The sequence below is a fragment of the Lissotriton helveticus genome, chromosome 7 (genome assembly GCF_964261635.1).
Source record: "Lissotriton helveticus chromosome 7, aLisHel1.1, whole genome shotgun sequence".
Lineage (NCBI taxonomy): Eukaryota > Metazoa > Chordata > Amphibia > Caudata > Salamandridae > Lissotriton > Lissotriton helveticus.
In genome coordinates this window covers 495,622,148-495,641,181 of record NC_136068.1, presented here as the reverse complement: position 1 = coordinate 495,641,181, position 19,034 = coordinate 495,622,148, and positions in this window count along the sequence as shown.

Sequence of the window (19,034 nt, the reverse complement as noted above, 5' to 3'; positions counted from 1 at the left end):
TGAACCCTTTGTCAGGAGACCCTGCACCTCTGGACTTGGATGGAGCACCAGGATATTTTCCTGGTCGTTCAGCAACTGGCAGGCTCACTGAGCATCCGGGTGGACAGACTTAGCCGTCTATGCCTTGAAAATCACGGATGGTGGGAAAAGGTCTCTTCCGTGTGTGGGGAGAACCTTGGCTTGATCTGTTCACCTCTCTCAAGCAGGTGCAGTGTCAGCTCTTCTGTGTGTTGGAGTTTTCAAAGTGGTTCTCGCTCAAAGATGCATTTCGTCTTGAATGGAACTCATGGCTCTTGTATGCCTTTCTACCGGTACCACTTCTGCCTTACGTTTTCAGAAAGATCAGAACTGACCGGGCCTTAGTCATTCTATTGGGTGTGGATTGGGCTTCTGAACGTTTGTAGGTCCAAAAGGTATTCTGAGGAGGGTGACTTGTGGTTCCACATTCATGGATGACGCCAACTAGTGAGTGGGGGTGCCTCCTGGCTCCTCGTAGCCAATGGGATAAAAGTTCCCATGGGTAACTCTGCCTATTTTTGCTGACTTTCCTGTTTCCCAAATACAAACAATCCCACACTGCACCCTACTTCTAAAATCCCAAATCAGGAAACCCTACTTCCCTTGTGCGGAGCCTGTTTGCCCACCTAGGGTAGTGGCCAGGGAAATGCAGCGGTGGGTCCTCTGTTATGGAGGAGGAGCATCGCCCTGCCTGCTAAGAGCGCAGCAGGCAAACACATTCATAAAATGGCAAATGGTACAAATGTATTGTAATATGTCCCAGGCTCACGCTGTTACAGCATGTGTGCAGGGGGGTGCAATTGCACTATTAATGCAGCCCTCTGCCAGTGCGCCTGTCAGATTGGCCGGCTGTCTAGAGCCGGCCAATCTGGCATGCGCACTTCAGAGCTAGCAATACCAGGGCTGAGAAACAGCAGAGGTATTGCAGCCGCAGGCCCCCAGCCTCAAAATGGGCACTGGGTTAGCCTACTCCAACTAATTCTAGAGCCATGCTGCAGCTTCAGGATTGGTTGGTTTCATTTTCCACAAGGAAGGAAGTCTTTCCCTTTCCTCTGGACTGCGCATAGTCACTGCCTAGGAGAACAGAGAGACCGCAACAAGAACCTGCTTGCCAGCACAACAAATATGGTACGTTTTTTGGGCATCATGCCTCGCCATATTTTAATGTTGCAGGCCGCTACTGGGGAAATTAACCTCCTCTGTGCTCACTCAAAACTGGTTCTGATGGTACCTCCCCCTCTGGATTTGGTGCCTTCTCCTGGTCTCACCTTGCACTTACTTGTGAAAGTGCAAGTTTGTTTACAAGGAAATAAGGTTCCTGGGTCCACACTAACTGGTCATCTTGCAAGAGGAATAAACACTTGCCCCAGTATTGGAACTTTCATAGATTCCCATGCTTTTGTATCATTCCCCGTCGTCGGAATGGGAGTCTCGGTAATAACAAAATACCATAGAGTAGGTACAAAAGAGAGAGGAAAGGCCTAGGCCTCATTCCCTTTTGTAGCATATCAGCCTCTTTTTGTAAAAGAGACCAAATATTAGGCCTCAGCCAATCAGAATAGCCTCACCCCTGGAACCTTCCTGAAGGAATCTCAGAGCCTCAGATTTTCTACCGCACGTTGTGCTAGGGAGTCTCCATTGAGCTCTGCTCTATTTTCAACTCTTTCAAGTAGATTTCTACAGTTTTTTCTTCAGGATTTCTTCAGTTCTACTTCAGAAATATCTCCTTTTCATCAAGATGTCTGAGGTTGAGAAAAAGAAAGCTCTTTTCAAGCCCTGCTCCACCTGTGGGAAGAAGAGGCTGTTTGTAGAGGACAAACACAAGGATTGCATTTACTGCCTTTATCCAGATCACAAGGCAGAAGACTGCAAGATTTGCCGCACTCTCTCCACCAAGACCTTGAGAGATCGTGCTGGAAGACTGCTTACATGGCTACAAAGGCAAAAGGAGAGGACACATGGAGTTTCCAGTGATGAGGAGGTATCGTCTTCATTTGCTTCCTCAAAAAGGTCAGTGAAAAGGGGTAGAGGTTCCCCATCTTCCTCTGTTGGGCGCCCCTCAAAGGCTTCAAAGCAGACCCCCAGAGAGTCTGAGAGCCGGGGTGCAGGAAGCCCCCCCCACCGCAGTGGGAAGGATAAGGCAGAACTGGTTTCGCCTCCAAAGGGTGAGAAGACAGACCCAGCCTTCAAAAAACCCTCTTCACATTCTTCTGAGAGGAGCTCTAAGTCCTCTGCGACGAAGACATCGTCGACGGTGGGTCCGTCGACGAAGAAAACTAAGCCCAAGATCCAATTGGTTCTGTCGACGGGCTCGTCGGCGGGGGAATCGTCGACGAAGACTTCGTCGTCGTCGATGAAGGTAGCGCCGACGGCAGCGTCGACGAGAGGTACGACGACATCGTCGACGAAGACATCGTCGACGGCTTCATTACCATCGTCGACGAAGAAACCATCATCGTCGACGGCAGTGACGACGACGGCATCGTCGACGGTATCGACGACGGTGGTGTCGTCGACGAGTGCATCGACGACGACAACAATATCTACTACATCGGCTGGCTCGTCGACGGCGGTGTCGACGACGACATCTGTGATTCCAATATCGTCGACGAGAATATCTCCGGCTTTGACGGAGCCATCGACGGTCCTGGCTACGGAGAGGCGAGTGACAATTTCCTTGACGAGGATCACTCCGGAAATGACATCCCCAGGAAAGGTGACCGAATTACCGCCAACTTTGTTGTTGAATCAAGAAGACTCTGAGGAAGACGGACAGGATGTTTATGACTATGCCAATAGCCCGTCTCAGCTACTGATCAAGAGTCAGGAAACGGATTCGGATGGGGCATATGACCAAGGAGAGGGAGAATATCATCAAGTGGCCCACTCTAAGGGCTATGTGCCACAGGACATGGTTTCGGTACCTACCACATTCCTGCATGACCTCCACAAGATGCTGCAGGACTACAAGTCGAAAGCGGAAAGACCAGCACCACGTAGATCTGCTCCTTCGACACCAGTCAGGAACCCCTCATCGGCAGTCCCTTTGGTACTTCCGCCGCGGGCGTCACCTCAACCTCAGCGGCCTACACCTCAGGCTCCATCAGACCCAATCGATCAGCCAGAGGGGATAATGATAATGATGATGACTCATCTGAGGGTAACCAAGATTCGGATCAGGATCGGGATGAATATGATGACTACATCATCCCAGACCAGGCTTCACCTCATCACGACTTGGTAGATTCGCCTCCTGCTGACATCGGCAGTTTTCACCAACTGATGGAACGTGCAGCAGGAAGATTTAAACTGGCACTGCCCGCGGAAACCACTGAATGTTTCTTATATGACTTCAAGGAAACACATCGCAAAACGACAAGATCGATTCCGATTGTGGATCATCTGTGGGATGAAGGTTTGAAAGCTATGAAAAACCCAGCGACTGTGGTCCCTGTGCTACCGCGTCTGGATAAAAAATATAAAGCACCAGATGATGGACCGGCAGCGTTGATGGGCCATCCAAAACCTGACTCTGTCATCTCACAAGCAGCACAGAGAAAGTCGCGGAACCCTTCGGCTCCATTAACAGCTCCTCCTGATAAGGATGGGCGACGACTTGATAACACGGGCAAGCGGTTTTCATCGATGGCTAGCCTACTAATACGTGCCTCCAATGCTTTGGCAATATTAGGACGATATGATCGCCAATTATGGTGCGATGTAGCCCCATATCTGGAACTCCTTTCACCGGAGTCACGGGCGGAAGCGAAGAAAACTTTACAGGAGGGTGAGGCGGTCTCCATGGAAATTATAGACTGTGCCATGGACATCGCGACAACGTCTTTTCGGACGTTAGCAGGAGCGGCAGTGTTGAGACGCCAAGGGTGGCTGAAGGCGACTTGGTTTAGACCGGAGATTCAGAACAAGGTCCTTGATCTGCCCTTCGATGGCGAAGCCCTATTTGGGAAATTAATTGATGATACCCTTCAAGAGATCAAAAAAGACACAGAAACAGCCAGGTCTCTAGGTACCCTCCAGTATCGCAAATCTCCCTTCAGAGGTTCGAGAGGCAGAGGAGGTGGTTATAGAGGTTCATACCAACAACAACAACAACGCTATTCTTTGAACAGCTCTGGATACCAGCAAAATCGCCAGTCATACCAACAAAGGCAGGGCCAATCTTCGGGTTATTCGAGGCCTTACAATAAGGGCAAGCAGGCTGCCCGTGGACGGGACACGTCCAAACGCCAATAGCGGCCTCCTGGCTCTGCCTACTGTTCCCTCCTCCAAGAAATCTCCAGTTGGAGGCAGGGTGTCAAAATTCCTTCACAATTGGTCCAAAATAACATCGGACCGTTGGGTGATCAACATCATAAGGCGAGGACATACTTTGGAATTTCTGGAAGTCCCTCCACCCAGGCCCCCGGCAGCTATTCCGTCAAAACATCTGCGTCTCCTAAGGCTCGAAGTACAACACATGCTCCGCAAAGGGGCGATAGAGCCGGTTCCCTCCAAACAACAGGGCCAAGGTTTCTATTCCAGGTTCTTCCTGGTGAGAAAGACGCTGGAGAAATGGCACCCCATCTTAGACCTCAGGGAGCTAAATACCTATCTCGTCTCCCTATCCTTCCGGATGGTATCCCTACAGGATATATTGAGGATGGTCAGCCCGGGGGATTTCATGGCCACGCTCGATCTGGAGGATGCATACTTCCATGTCCCGATTCACCCAGCACACAGAAGGTTCCTACGCTTCACAGTAGCCAAGAGCCATTTTCAGTTCAAGGTTCTGCCGTTCGGACTTCGCTCTGCCCCCAGGATTTTCACGAAGGTGCTGGCACCGGTGGCGGCATTTCTGCGAAGGAACCACTTCCAGGTCTTCCCTTATCTGGACGATTGGTTACTGAAGGCCCCGTCCAGAAGGTTAGCGCAGGACGCTGTGCAGGCTTGCACCAATCTGTTCCAAAATCTGGGGCTCACTTTGAACAGAGAAAAGTCCACGCTGATGCCCTCAAGAAGAGCACGGTTCCTAGGAGCAGTGTTAGATTCAAAGCTCTCGAGGGCGTTTCCTACTCAAGAGAGAATAGAGAAACTGCAAAGATTGTCAAGAAACCTTCGGGTAAAAAGGTGTCTTTCTGTACGCAGTTACAAATCGCTGCTAGGGGTGATGTCCTCATGTATCCCCTTAATTCCACACTGCAGACTTCGGATGCGTCCCCTGCAGGAACAACTGGACCTCCAATGGAAACAAGTGCACGGATCGTTCGAGGACAAGGTGGTTGTCACTCAGGAGATGAAGGAGGCAGTGATTTGGTGGTCACTTCAAGACAATTTGTGCCAAGGTCTATCCTTCGCAACCGTACCATCAACTCAAATACTGACGACGGATGCGTCATTGGAGGGATGGGGAGCAGTGCTGCAGGACCTGCAGGTCAGCGGTCATTGGTCCCCTCGCGAACGAAAACTGCATATCAATCTGTTGGAGCTGAGAGCGATCAGGCTAGCTCTTCAAGCTTTTCTTCCGCGACTCCAGGGTTCACAGGTGCTCATCAGAACGGACAACACCACAGCTATGCACTATGTGAACAAGGAGGGAGGAACGAGATCACTCCTCTTGTCGCGGGAAGCTCAGCAGATATGGGAATGGTCCATTCTTCAGAGAATTTCGCTAAAGGCGGAGCACTTACCAGGAGTGCTGAACGAAGGCGCCGACAGGCTGAGCAGATTGTCATCGGTCAGTCACGAGTGGGAACTAAAACAGCAAGTTCTGGATCTACTATTTCAGACTTGGGGCACACTGGAGGTGGACCTTTTTGCAACGCCAACCAACAAGAAGTGCTGCTCTTATGCCAGCAGGTTCCACCATCAAGGCTCATTGGGCAATGCCCTGTCGTTAGCCTGGACAGGGAGGTTTCTCTATGCGTTTCCACCGATTCCCCTGATTCCGCGCCTCATCAGGAAAATGAAAACAGAACCATGCAGAATGATCCTCATAGCGCCAGCATGGCCGCGTCAATTTTGGTACACAGAACTCCATCTGCAGCTGGAGGAGGTTCCGGATCTTCTGACCATGTCCGGAGGACAAGTGTGGCATCCAGACCCAAGATCATTGCACCTGACTGCATGGCTCCTGACCAGCGAGAATTCATGAATGTCCCGCTTTCCAAGGAGATCAAGGACATCCTTTCCCAGGCAAGAGCACCTTCAACAAACAAGACATACAGATTAAAATGGAAAAGGTTCTGTATTTGGTGTAAGAAAGAAAAGGTTAATCCTTTTACGTCAAAACCTCATCAGATCTTGCCTTACCTACTCTCACTAGCAAAGTCTAATCTGACCCATTCTACGATCAAGGTCCATTTGGCGGCACTTTCCAGATTCAGGGGAGCTGACTCTGGTCCATCATTGTGGTCTTCAAGAATTGTCAAGCAATTCCTCAAAGGTCTGTTCAGGGTCTATCCACCAGTGAGACCTCCTCCACCAACTTGGCATTTGAACTTGGTCCTGGCTCAACTGATGAAGGAACCGTTTGAGCCAATTCACCGCTCGGACCTGAAATATTTATCATGGAAATTGGCCCTACTTTTAGCCCTAACATCGGCTAGGCGAGTGGGGGAGTTGCAAGCCCTTACTATCCAGGAGCCGTTTTTACAATTCAAGAAGAACACGGTCATCTTGCGAAAGAACCCAAGATTTATTCCTAAAGTTCCCACACACTTTCACTTGAACGAACCAGTAATTCTAAAGACCTTTTTTTCAAAACCCAGTCACTCCAGCTGAAAAGTCATTGCACACTCTGGACTTACAACGGTGTCTTAAATTCTACTTGGCCCGTACCAAGAAATTTAGAAAGACTTCGCAATTGTTCATCGCCTTTGGTGGTCCAAGCAAAGGTCTCCCTCTATCTAAACAGGGGATCTCCACATGGATTTCAAGTGCTATTCTGCATTGCCACAACTTACCAGGAAAACCTCTGGTGGGCAGGATACGTGCTCACTCTACGAGATCAGTGGCATCCTCAACGGCCCTCTTTGCGGGGGTGCCTATAAAAGACATTTGCAGGGCTGCTACCTGGAGCAGCGTCCACACTTTCACTAAGCATTACTGCTTAGAGTCAGTGCAGCAGGATGATGCAGCAGTGGGCCAGGCTGTCCTGAGGAACCTCTTCCAGTGATTGGTGAGCTTTCCTTTCTATCCCACCTTCCAGTGGTAACACATTTTGTGATTTTATTTGTGATGATATACAGTACTTATTTACAAAATGTGTTTATGATGGTTTACTGCTTGCTATTCTGATACAAAAGCATGGGAATCTATGAAAGTTCCAATACTGGGGCAAGAAAACAAGTTACTTACCTGTAACTTTGGTTCCCCAGTATTGGTAACTTTCATAGATTCCCATGCGCCCACCCACCTCCCCGGGGAAAGCTCAGCCTTCAGCAAGTAGGGTGTCTAGCACACAACAGCTACGAAAATCTGAGGCTCTGAGATTCCTTCAGGAAGGTTCCAGGGGTGAGGCTCTTCTGATTGGCTGAGGCCTAATATTTAGTCTCTTTTACAAAAAGAGGCTGATGTGCTACAAAAGGGAATGAGGCCTAGGCCTTTCCTCTCTCTTTTGTACCTACTCTATGGTATTTTGTTATTACCGAGACTCCCATTCCGACGACGGGGAATGATACAAAAGCATGGGAATCTATGAAAGTTACCAATACTGGGGAACCAAAGTTACAGGTAAGTAACTTGTTTTCATCTCCCACATCTAGACCATTGTCTTGCTCTGGGAGCAGTTTTCACACCTGTTTAAGGCCGAGCATAGGCTAGGCAGCTGCTGGAGAGCTGGTGCAAATTAGCCTCTTTGAGCGTCCGGTGGAGAAAAGTTGTGTGTAAAAGTTACTTTCCCTAAACATTTTTTAAAAAATCTAACTTTACCAATGAAGTGGACTTTAGTTAAGATGAAAAATACCATTTGAATGACTATTTTAGCATGCCTTGACATTGGAGGAACAAGCCTATTTTAAATTTGCACATGTTTGACACCCAATATCATGCACCCTACCATGGAAGCACCAACGTGTTCCTAGGGGTGACTTCAAAATATTTAACTTAATAATAATCTAATAGCCTGTTTTCCCACCTGTCGAAAAGGGTTATTTTGACAGGGGTGACAGGAATCTTTTAGGTGCTGCAGTGATGCTATGAATGGTAGGCCTAAAGACGTGATTTAGAGTCCTTTTATGGATGGCACAGTTAGTGCTGCAGTCCTTATGTCGCATTTAACTTCCAGGTACTGGGTGCTTTTGCTACACCATATACTAGAGACTTATAGGCAAATTAAATATGTCAATCAATTTAGGCATGTTTAAAGGGGGCAGAGAGCAGTGCACAGTGGTATGAGTCCTGCAAAAAGTAGGCTCCTGAAAAAGGTGAAACATCTGGGATGACCACTAAGAATGGCGGATTGCTTTTAAACATAGTTGTATATTTGGTTTCACCAATAAATTATACCAACTTTCAGATAAGTTTTTACCTTCTGAAATCTCTTCTGCCATAGATGTAATGAAAGTGAAAAAGCCTTCAAGATGAATTCCAAATCTAGCCTCTAAATCTATTATTGTTTTTTAAACTTTGTGTAGGTCTAGGACACCCCCGCGCCGCACGGCCACCAGCTGCTGCGTGGGCCTCCCTTTCCACTGTGCCTCGCTGCCCGTCTGCCGCCTCGTGACCACGCCCCCTCCTTCGAGCGGCGTGGTCCGTGATCGGCGCTCTTCTCCCTGTGCCCCTGGTGCTTCTACTGTATAGAATAGTATTTGTATCTGTTTAATTAGTGTTTTTCCCGTTTTTTAGGCTTTTCCGCTGTATTGCCTGTTTGTTTTCACTGCCTGTTGCCGCCCTCCGTCTTCCCTCCCCGCTCCCCGCTTCCCGCCACCACCGCTGACCACGCCCCTTTTTTCCTTCTGTTCCCTTCCCGCTCCCGCCTCCCAGCTGCTCCGCCCACCCGCGCACTTGGCCATATATGGCGACCGTGCGACGCAGGTGAGTGTGTCCTAGTTCTAGGACACCCCCGCGCCGCACGGCCACCAGCTGCTGCGTGTGCCTCCCTTTCCACTGTGCCTCGCTGCCCGTCTGCCGCCTCGTGACCACGCCCCCTCCTTCGAGCGGCGTGGTCCGTGATCGGCGCTCTTCTCCCTGTGCCCCTGGTGCTTCTACTGTATAGAATAGTATTTGTATCTGTTTAATTAGTGTTTTTCCCGTTTTTTAGGCTTTTCCGCTGTATTGCCTGTTTGTTTTCACTGCCTGTTGCCGCCCTCCGTCTTCGCTCCCCGCTTCCCGCCACCACCGCTGACCACGCCCCTTTTTTCCTTCTGTTCCCTCCCCGCTCCCGCCTCCCAGCTGCTCCGCCCACCCGCGCACTTGGCCATATATGGCGACCGTGCGACGCAGGTGAGTGTGTCCTAGTTCTAGGACACCCCCGCGCCGCACGGCCACCAGCTGCTGCGTGTGCCTCCCTTTCCACTGTGCCTCGCTGCCCGTCTGCCGCCTCGTGACCACGCCCCCTCCTTCGAGCGGCGTGGTCCGTGATCGGCGCTCTTCTCCCTGTGCCCCTGGTGCTTCTACTGTATAGAATAGTATTTGTATCTGTTTAATTAGTGTTTTTCCCGTTTTTTAGGCTTTTCCGCTGTATTGCCTGTTTGTTTTCACTGCCTGTTGCCGCCCTCCGTCTTCCCTCCCCGCTCCCCGCTTCCCGCCACCACCGCTGACCACGCCCCTTTTTTCCTTCTGTTCCCTCCCCGCTCCCGCCTCCCAGCTGCTCCGCCCACCCGCGCACTTCGCCATATATGGCGACCGTGCGACCGCGCAGCGTTGACGCGCAGCGGGCGCGCCGATTGTGCGCCGAAGGCGCGCCAAAGGTAAGCCCGTCTGCGCCCGTCCGCGCCTGGACCGCGCCTGGACCGCGCCCAGTGCCAGGACCCCTGGCCCTCGACGACCCCGACCGACCCGCCTGACCTACACCGCCGCCAACCTCAGCGCACTCAACGCCGGTCGACCCCCAGGATGCTACCAAGCCTCACCACGACGCACCCACGGACCCTTCAGCTGCCACGCCTGCAAGTTCACATGCAACCGGACCTGCCTCGCACCAGCACCCGCCAAGACGAACACCAGCAGCACCCACTTCAAGTGCATCCTGCTCAACACCCGCTCCGTCCACAGACACGCCATCGAACTCTGGAACCTCCTAGACGCCACAGCCCCCGACGTTGCCTTCATCACGGAGACCTGGATGAACGCCTCCTCAGCGCCCGACATCGCCATCGCCATCCCAGACGGCTACAAGATCACCCGGAAGGACCGCAACGCCAACCAGGTGGGAGGAGGCATCGCCATCATCCACAAGAACACCATCCGCATCTCGACCAGCACCGACAACACCCCACCCTCCGCCGAACACCTGCATTTCCAGATCCACACCGACCCGAAGACCACCCTCAGGGGCACCCTGATCTACCGACCTCCGGGACCACGCACCCATTTCAGCGAGGACATCGCCGACTTCGTCAGCCCGCACGCCCTCCCCTCCGCTGACTACATCCTCCTGGGGGACTTCAACTTCCACCTGGAGAACAACAACGACTGCAACACCAGCACCCTGCTCGACAACCTCGCCAACCTTGGACTCAAGCAGCTGGTGTCCACCCCCACCCACCTCGCCGGACACACACTCGACGCCATCTTCTCATCCAGCAAAGACATCGCTTTCAGCCACGCCACGGAACTCCACTGGACGGACCACAGATGCATCCACTTCACCTTCACAAGAACGACGATCCACCACCACCAGCAACAGGTTGCCCGGAGAAGCTGGAACAAGATCACAGCCGACCAGCTCGCCGCTTCCCTGAGCCAGCACCCTCCGGCCAGATCAGCGGACCCCAGCCAGGCCGCCGACAACCTCACGAAGTGGATCAGCAACTGCGCGGACGAACTCGCCCCTCTGAGGATCCCGCCCAGCAGACCCGGCAGCAAGAAGGCCCCATGGTTCACCGACGATCTCAAGAGCTCCAAGAAGAACTGCCGAGCCCTCGAGAAAGCCTGGAGAAAGGAACCCACGCCGAACAACAGGACCACCCTCAAGCTCGCCACCCGGAAACACCACCAACTGATCCGCACAGCCAAGAAAACGGCTTTCAAGAACCGACTGGACAACAACGCACACAACTGCAAGGAACTCTTCAACATCGTGAAAGAGCTCTCCAAACCCAACGCCGGAAACAACGACATCACCCCATCACAAGACCTCTGCAACTCCCTCGCCTCCTACTTCCACAACAAGATCGCGGACATACACAACAGCTTCAGCACTCAACCGACGCACGCCACGACCGCAGCAACGCCACCCACCTCCACCCTCCGCGCCTGGACCCCGGTCAACACCGAAGACACCGTCCACATGATGAACTCCGTCCACTCCGGATCTCCGACCGACCCCTGCCCTCACCACGTCTTCAACAAAGCCGACGCTGTCATCGCACCCCACCTGCGGGACATCATCAACTCCTCATTCAACACCGCCACCTTCCCCGAGAGCTGGAAGCACGCCGAACTCAGCGCTCTACTCAAGAAACCTACAGCAGACCCCACCGAACTCAAGAATTACCGCCCCATCTCTCTACTCCCGTTCCCAGCCAAAGTCATCGAGAAGACCGTCAACAAACAGCTGGCCGCCTTCCTCGAGACGAATGGATCCCTCGACCCATCGCAGTCCGGATTCCGTGCCAACCACAGCACCGAGACCGCCCTCATCGCCGCCACCGACGACATCCGAGCTCTGATGGACAACGGAGAAACAGCGGCCCTCATCCTCCTAGACCTCTCCGCGGCTTTCGACACGGTCTGCCACCGCACCCTTGTGCAACGCCTCAGCAACGTCGGAATCCAGGAGAAGGCACTGGAATGGATCGTCTCCTTCCTCGACGGAAGAACACAGAGAGTCCGCCTACCACCGTACAAGTCTGAGGCCACCGAAGTCATCTGCGGCGTCCCTCAAGGATCCTCGCTGAGCCCTACTCTCTTCAACGTCTACATGAGCCCCCTCGCGGCCATCGCACGCCAACACAACCTCAACATAATCTCCTACGCCGACGACACCCAGCTGATCCTCTCCCTGACCAATGACCCAGCCACCGCCAGAGCCAACCTGCACGAAGGGATGAAAGAGGTAGCCGAGTGGATGACGACGAGCCGCCTGAAGCTGAACTCAGATAAGACGGAGGTCCTCATCCTGGGCTCCTCGCCCTCCGCCTGGGACGACTCCTGGTGGCCCCCCGCCCTGGGCACCGCACCCAAACCGACGAACCACGCACGCAACCTGGGCTTCATCCTGGACTCCTCCCTCTCCATGACCAGGCAAGTCAACGCCGTCTCCTCGTCGTGCTTCAACATCTTGCGCATGCTTCGGAAGATCTTCTGGTGGATCCCCACGGAGACCAGGAAGACCGTCACCCAGGCCCTCGTCACCAGCCGACTGGACTACGGCAACGCACTCTACGCCGGAACCACCGCCAAGACCCAGAAGAGACTCCAGCGCATCCAGAACGCCTCAGCCAGACTCATCCTCGACGTCCCACGACACAGCCACATCTCCGGACACCTAAGAGACCTGCACTGGCTCCCGGTCAACAAGAGAATCACCTTCCGCCTCCTTACCCACGCTCACAAAGCTCTCCACGATCAAGGCCCGAGCTACCTCAACAACCGCATCAACTTCTACGCTCCCAAACGCCACCTCCGATCTGCCAGCCACGCCCTCGCCGCCGTCCCACGCATCCGTAGAGCCACTACAGGAGGAAGGTCCTTCTCCTACCTGGCCGCCAAGACATGGAACTCCCTCCCGGCCGACCTACGCCTGACCCAAGACCACCTCTCCTTCAGGAAGAAGCTCAAGACCTGGCTGTTCGAGCAGTAGCGGCACCCCCCCCCCCCCCCCCAAGCGCCTTGAGACCCTACGGGTAAGTAGTGCGCTCTATAAATGTCTTTGATTGATTGATTGATTATGTGCTGTCTTTATCAAGAAAGTAATGGACAAATGTTTTAGATTTGGCACTTGCCTTTAATAGGGCCATTAGGAGAAACAGCTGCAAGCTTCCTTACGAAATGCAGGTTGTAATCAGTAAAGATCGTGAAGGCCATGCTCCCCAATGAACATCTACTGCAAAAGGCTAGAGAATCACTCCATGTTCTGAATCTGCATTGAAGGATTATGTAGTGCTTGACTTTGGTCAGGCCATGCACCTAATCATTGCTGCCCACATTAGCATGTAATGTGCAGTGTATTAAATGAACACAGAAGATTAATGCAATATATAATTTTTTTTAAATCATTGATGGAAAATTGTTAAAGATAAGATGAAAAGCCACTGAAACTTTCCAACTCAGGCTGACACGGCCAGGGGTTCGGGCAACACTGTCCACGCGGCTCCACCGGAGCCGCAAGCGCCGCGTCCAGCTCCACACCCGCCGGTCCCTGGGCTGAACGCGACGCCGGAGATCAGCGCCTTCCTCACAGCCATGAGGTTGCGCTTCCCTCCGTCGGGTCGCGCCGAGCTGTATTCGGGCCCCGTGGACCAGTCTGGGAGCCCAAGCGGGCCGGTGGCTTCGGCCCCGGCGCCGTCGGGTGCTTCGGCGCCGTCTGCGACTTCGGTCCTGACGCTGCAGGTTTCCTCAGGACCCACCCCTGAGAGCCTGGTGATCCAGGCCTCAACTTCCCAGACCGCATTCCCGACTGCCCCTACAGATCGGGAATCCAAAAGGTACGACCAGTTCGGTAAGAAGCTGTTCTCCTCACTGAGTTTGGGGTTGCGGTCTGTCAACACCGTCTGCCTTTTGGGCTGTTACTCTCACTCTTTGTGGGATACGGTTGCGGAAGTGCTGCCGCAGAGCCCGGCGGAGGTCCAGGCAAAGCTAACCCAAGCCCTAGCGGAGGGAAGGGACGCAGCACAATATTCCATTCGGTGTGGACTGGATACTACGGACTCACTAGGCAGGGCGATTGCAACGACGGTGGCGGTTCGCCGCCACGCCTGGCTGAGGTCCGCCAACTTTTCGGGTGATGTCCAAGCATCCCTTATGGACATGCCCTTTGATGTCCGTCGCCTCTTTGGAACGTTTTAAGGACTCCAGGGCTATGGCCAAGTCCTTGGGCCTCGGCTAACGCCAGCAGACTTCCGCCTTTCGTCCCTTTCGTGGCCAAGGAAAGGGGCGCCCCCACACGTCCATCTAGCCACAGATCGTAATAACCAACCTCAACTCGGTCGCGGACGTGGTAACCGCCGTGGCGGTGCCGGAGGACACCGGCAAGGTCAGTCCACACCCGCCCCCGCAGCATCTGCCTCAAAATCCTCCCGAGTTTTCAGGCCCATTTAACGCCAGTGGGGGGCAGGGTTCGCCATCACCTCCTCCACTGGCGCTCCATCACATTGAACAGGTGGGTGCTGCAAATCGTCCGAAGGGGCAACTCCCTCCCCTTCGAGGCGACCTCTCCAGCCATGCCACCGCCGTACCACTGCATGTCGGGGGATCAATTGCGACTTCTGCAGGAGGAAGTTACGGCCCTCTTGGCCAAGGGGGCCGCCGAGCGCGTTCCTGGGCCAGAAATAGGACGTTGTTGCTATTCCCACTACTTTCTGGTACCCAAGAAGAGCAAAGGGGGCCTACGCCCTATCTTGGATCTAAGGAGCGTCAACGGCTTCCTCCGGAAGGAGAAGTTCAAGATGCTGACTTTGGCTCAGGTCCTAGCTGCCCTGGACCCAGAAGACTGGATGGTAGCATTGGACTTGCAGGACGCGCATTTCCACATCCCCGTCCTGCTGGCCCACCGGCGTTACCTGAGGTTCACGGTAGGCCACAAGCACTTTCAGTTTACCGTGCTCCCCTTCGGCCTTACCAGCGCTCCACGGGTGTTCACTAAAGTGATGGCGGTGGTCGCAGCTCATCTGTGCAGATTAGCGGTTGCGAACGTGCCCCAATTTGTCTGCCTTTAGAAAGGGATTTAAAACTTATCTCTTTGTTCTGTAAGTTGTTCCTGTGGATTTCTAGTGCCGTTTTGGCTGTCTTGTTAGTTGCTGGTATTTGTGTTGAGGATCTACAGCGCCGGGACGCTCTTCGGAGCAGCTGAGCGCTTTACAAAACCCCCAGTAACATAACATAACATAACATTTCAGTCATCCCCTATCTCGACGATTGGTTGTTGAAGGCGGGCTCGCCCCAGACAGTCGTCTCCCACCTCCAGACTACGACCGACCTCCTGCACTCGCTGGGGTTCTCCATCAACGTGCCAAAGTCACACCTGTGTCCCTCTCAGAAGCTCCTCTTCATCGGAGCGGTTCTGGACTCAGCCCAGTTTCGGGTTTATCCCGCCGAACAGCAGGTTCGGGATATTCAGACTCTGATTCCGGTCTTTCAGCCTTTATCCCGAGCCTCGGTCAGGTTGACGCTGCGGCTCCTGGGGCTGATGGCCTCCTGCATCCTTCTGGTGCATCTCGCCCGGTGGCGGATGCGGGCTCTGCAGTGGGATCTGAAGTTTCAGTGGGCACGGCATCAGGGCAACCTGTCCGACTACGTCTGGATCTCAGAGGGCACTGCGAAACAGTTGCAGTGGTGGCTCACGAACCGCGATTGGGTCTGCGGCAGATCTCTCTCCCTTCCCCAACCGGAGCACGTAGTGGTGACAGATGCGTCCCTCCTGGGATGGGGGGGCCACATGGGAGAGGGGGAGATCAGAGGCCTCTGGTCTCCAGCGGAGTCCCGGCTCCATCTCAACCTTCTGGAGCTGCAGACGATCCGTCTTGCACTAAAGGCATTCCTTCCCTCTGTCCGGGGAAGTGTAGTGCAGGTGTTCACGGACAACACCACCGCCTTGTGGTACTGCAACAAACAGGGCGGGCGGGGTCGTGGACACTTTGTCAGGAGGCTCTGCTCCTCTGGACATGGCTGGAACACCAGGGCGTCACCCTGGCGGTTCAGCACCTGGCAGGTTCCCTGAAAGCCAGGGCCGACTAACTCAGCCGCTGGTGCATGATGGATCACGAATGGCGTCTGAACTCGGACGTGGCGCAAGGCCTCTTTCGGCAGTGGGGAGAGCCTTGGTTAGATCTATTCGCCACAGAAGAGAACACTCAATGTCATCAGTTCTGCGCGTTGGAATTTCCAAGGCGGCACTCGCTCGGAGACACGCTTTCCGTCGCGAGTGGAGCTGTGGTCTGTTGTACGCCTTTCCACCTATACCACTTCTGCTTAGAGTGCTGAAGAAGATCAGGCGAGACCGGGCCCAAGTCATCCTTGTGGCTCCAGACTGGGCACGAAGATACTGGTATCCCGAGCTACTCAGCATGTTAGTCGATCCTCCGATTCGTCTGCCTCTTCATGAGGACCTTCTGTCGCAGCAGCAGGGGACGGTCCTCCACCCGAACCTGTCCAGCCTCCACCTCCATGCGTGGAGTTGAGGCCATTTGACTTGCCTCCTGAAGTATGTGATGTGATTCTGGCAGCTAGGCGTCCCTCCACAAAATCGGTATACGCCTGCAGGTGGAACAAATTTGTAGCATGGTGCACAGCAAAGGCTGTGGATCCTCTCTCTGCCCCCCCCTTTCAGAGGTTATCCTCTTCCTTCTTTCCATTGCTCAGCAGGGCTCTGCTCTGGGCACTCTTAAGGGCTAACTTTCTGCCATTTCTGCCTTCTTGAGGCTTCCTGATCATCCTTCTCCTTTCAAGTCCCCTATTGTAAATAGATTCTTGAAGGGCATCCCGCACATGTTCTCTCCTGTTCCTTTCGTGATGACTCAGTGGGACTTGAACCTTGTTCTTACATATCTGATGTGCGCTCATTTCGAGCCACTTCACAATTGCCCTCTTCGTCTTCTAACTCTTAAGACTGCATTCCTGGTTGCCGTCACCTCTGCCAGGAGAGTGAATGAGCTCCAGGCTCTTTCTTCTAAGCCTCCTTTCCTTTCTGTCCATCCGGACAACGTTGTTTTAAAAACTCGTCCTTCTTTCCTGCCCAAAGTGGTTACGGCCTTTCACATCGGGCAGTCCATCACCTTGCCCACCTTCTATCAGCCTCCGCATCCTTCTAAGGAGAAAGAGAGGCTCCACCGTCTGGACCCAAAACGTGCGCTCTCCTCCTACCTAGATCGCACACGCCAGTTCCGGGTGGATGACCAGCTCTTTGTTGGTTACGTGGGCGCGAAGAAGGGACGGCGGTGCACAAACGAACCATCTCTCGGTGGATCGTGTTGTGCATCAAGGTCAGTTACTCCTTGGCTAGAAACTAGCCTCCTGTTGGGCTGAGGGCCCATTCCACTCAGGCCACGGTGGCTACAACTGCCCTGGGTCAAGAAGTGCCCTTGCAGGACATCTGTCAGGCAGCTACCTGGGCCTCGCTGCACATGTTTGCTAGACGCTACTGCCTGGACAGCCAAGACCGGAGAGATGACTTTTTCGGCCGTTCAGTTCTCCAGGACTTTCTGGTGTGATCTTGGTCCGCATACCCACCACATGGGTTGGTATTGCTGGGGTATCTATTCTAAGGTAAGGAATCTAACACTAACCTGTTTCTTTCAGATGCACAAGTTACTTACCTTCGGTAACGATATATCTGTAAGAAACAGTAGTTAGTGTTAGATTCCTTACCGCCCCACCTATCCTCCCCATTCTGCGGACCGATATCTAGGGTTGAGGTATTTCCCTTTGAGGGCCCTAGTTTTATGGCACCAGTGTCAGTCTCTGGCATGGCTCTGTGTTCCGGCGGCGTTTAAGTACTCCGACGTCATCCCGGCGACCACGACGCCGGACGTGGAGCCGCAGACGACGCCTACCGACACACAGGGGTACTGCTACGCAAAACTTTCCGGATCCAGTCTGACGCCTAGGGATATTCTAATGTAAGGAATCTAACACTAACTACTGTTTCTTACAGATATATCATTACCGAAGGTAAGTAACTTGTGCAACTGGCAGCAAGAAGTGCAGTGGGCCCATAGAGCCCCCTTTGTTTTGAAAAGGGTACCCAGGGAATGCTCCAAACCACGGGCCATACTAGTTTCTTTTGGGAATTATTTGCTAAGACAGTTGACTTTTGAAAAAGTGAGACCTGAGGCGGAGAGATCCAGCGGCAAAGTTTCATTTTTTTGCGCACCCAGACTTGTCATTTTACTGTTGAAAGGCACTGGCGGCTTTGACAACTGATCAGACCATTTCGGGACAAAAATATAAAAGCATACTTGGTTAATTCTGCATGTTTGAAAGTGATCTGGGGGGCAAACATGCTTCTCTGTATCTGAAATTAAGACAAAGGAATTTCTTGATAGCATTAAATAGCTTTACAAAACAAAAATTGGGGGAAGGAGGGGAAAGTAATGCAGAGACACTAGCTGGTAGGCTTTTTTACTCCCAGGTTTGTAAATAGGGAGAGACAAACAGTTTGGTTATTAACTACTCCTTCTTGGGCTAAGCTAGATGTCGAGGGACTTCTGTTTGCTGTTTATGCTTATTCTCCTTTCCCTCTCCTTTTCTTGCATTGCATCACAATTAGAAGATATATGAATTGTGCTCTGTACACTGGCCATGGGTATCACTCCCATCTCTCTACAGACCGCACCGCGGTCTGATTGCTTCTTAGGGCTGGGGAGGGGTTGGCAGTGGGAGGTGGAGGGGTTGGCAGGGGTTGGGAGGAAGGGGTTGAGAGAGTGGGAAGGAGCGGCATGGCGGCAGAGGGGAGGTGTTGGGGGAGGGGGGGAACTAGAAATAAATTGTACCCCGAGATGGAGTAAGGATGACTACATCTTTACAGTTAGTAATACAGGGACATTTTGATCAAGGGCTAGATGGGGAAAATAACTGTATGCTCAATTAACGTGGGGGGCTGATTGACAGAAGCAAAAGAGCTAGGGTGTTTGAGTTTATAAGGGCTACTGCTACAGTCTTGGTGGCTTTGCAGGAGATGCAAATCCCATGGTATAGAA